This window comes from Arachis ipaensis, chromosome B03 (genome assembly GCF_000816755.2).
Source record: "Arachis ipaensis cultivar K30076 chromosome B03, Araip1.1, whole genome shotgun sequence".
Taxonomy (NCBI): domain Eukaryota; kingdom Viridiplantae; phylum Streptophyta; class Magnoliopsida; order Fabales; family Fabaceae; genus Arachis; species Arachis ipaensis.
In genome coordinates, this window is record NC_029787.2 from 114,715,377 (window position 1) to 114,717,911 (window position 2,535).

Sequence of the window (2,535 nt, forward strand, 5' to 3'; positions counted from 1 at the left end):
ACCCTAACCCCATTACAACCTAAATGAAAGACCTCATGATGAATGTATGCATGCATTGAATAGGTGTTGATTGTTAGAAGAAAATCAAATTTTGGAAAACATGATTAGAAGAGAATTGAGTTACTTTTCATGCTTCTTATCCAAAACCCCAAAATAACTCATAACCAATAACAAGGCACTTTATTGCAATTCCTAGGGAGAATGACCCGAGGTTTGAATACTTCGGTTTATAAATTTTAGGGGTTTGTTTTAGTGACAAACAACTTTTTGTATGAAAGGATTAGTGATTGGTTTAGAAACTATACTTGCAACGAGACTTCATTTGTGAAATTCTATACCATCAAAAATCCATTCGTCATGCATGAAAGAATTGGTATGCATTTTTATACCTAAAAGATATATCACAAGCATGAGATTTATTAAGTGGCTATTGAATTATATTTTCATTTTCATATGAAAAAATTTTTTGGATTCTAGATTGTATCTCTTGAAAAATTTTTTTTTCAAGAGTTGGTGGTTCCATCCTTTACTTTTCATCATTAAATCCTTAACCCAAATTAAGTGATTTTTATTTATTATAGTAGATTGGTTGGGACTATAAATGAATAAGGTAGGAGTAGCCAAAGTTCATCAACAATTCTCATAGAAATTCTGTTTTTAATCTTTCAATGCACTCCCTTTTCAATTACTCTAGGCCCTTCTAGCAAGATTTTCCAATCCCAAGAAGGTAAATTTTCTGTCTTAGCATTCATAAAGTTGTCATATTTGTAATACCTACCTCTTAGGATTTTTGCTAACATAGTATTAGGCTGTTGAATTATCCTCCAATATTGTTTCTCAATGCAAGATTTTTTGCTTTTAGATCTTTAGATCTGAATCACCCTCATTCTTTAGCCTTGTCATATTCTCCCAACTAATCTAGATCATGTGCCTCTTTGTTCTTTATTGACCCCACAAAAAAATATTTAAAATGTTGTGGATTTCATTAAGTAAACTGTTCGAAAGCCGAAAACATGTCATGTGTAAATTAGAACTGTTTCTCCAACTGCTCTAAGAAAAATTTGTCTACCATCACTGGAGATATGATTTCTTTGCCAAGTTTGTACCTTTTTTTGAACTTTTTTCTTAATTTCACTAAAAGTAGCTCTTTTTTATTTGTGCACTAAGGATGGTAGTCCGAAATACTTGTCTTGGGCTCCTATATGCTGAATATTCAATCTGGCAGGAATCTAATTTATAGTAAAGGAGGGTGTGTTGTTCCTGAAAAATAGGGTCGATTTATCCAAATCACATTTTGACCATTTAAGCCTTTATAGGAGTCAAGTAGCTCTAGAATCTCTTCACAACTACGTTTCGAAGCCTTACAAAAGAGGATGTAATCATATGCGAAAAGTAGATGGTTGATCCTTGGGCATCTTCTAGTCACTTGGATCCCTTGATTTAGCCAATCTTGTTCTATCTTGTACAGCAAGAAAGATAGTCATTCTTAACAAAAAAGAAAAAGATATGGTAATAGAAAGTCTACTTAACGGATTCCTCTATTTGGTTTGAAAAAACCAATAGGTTGACCTTCTACAATGACAAAATATGAAATCATAGTGACTAAATTCTCGAACCCAATTTATCCAAACAGAATCAAAATCCAATTTCTCCGTCATAAACCATAAAAAGTGTCATTCCACCCTATCGTATGCCTTGCTCATATTTAGTTTGAGAGTCATTTCAATCTCTAGTCCACACTTTTTATTTTTCAAAGAATGCATACATTCATAAGCAATGAAAATGTTATCCGATATTAGCCTAACCTTTAAGAAAGCTCTTTGGTTCGAACTTATAAGTTTGTTCATGTAGCCTTGAAGCCTATGCACCATAACTTTCAAGATAATTTTGTACATAGATGTGGATAGGCTAATAGGGCAGATTTGAGACATTGAGCTGGCATACGGAACCTTTGGAATTAGCCTAACCTTTACGAAAGCTCTTTCTACCACCTTTAGAATACCTTTATATATATAAAAGTTGTGTGAGTAATTTTAATTTATTTTATTTTTATTTGTATTGTTAGAGTATAATTAGGATCATTTAAGATCACTTAGTATCATTTATATTTATATAGCATATCTGTGTATTTATTGTAGGATTTTGTGCTTTTATTGTTTTGATTCTTCTAACACATATATATTGTATTTATTATTCAATAGCATATGTTATTTTTTTAATGATAATTGGTTTCTAACTCTTGTATTTTGTCTCCTCCGGCAGTTCTTTATCCTTATTTTTCGATCCTTTCCTGATGCTTTGGTTCGTCACCGCCACTACCATCGCCTTCGTCTCGTCATCACGATTTCAACGCCTCCAGAATCTCCGCCGGAATCCACTGGACGTGCCGACTGAAGTCCCGTGTCCATTTGAGGTTCTCCTCCCTCCAGACGCCTCCAGCTCCCAAGATCAACGGCTTCGCATCACGCCAGACACTCCACGGATCAACTCCCTGACCCACGCCGCCCGACCCGACCCGCTATGCGACGCACGTGC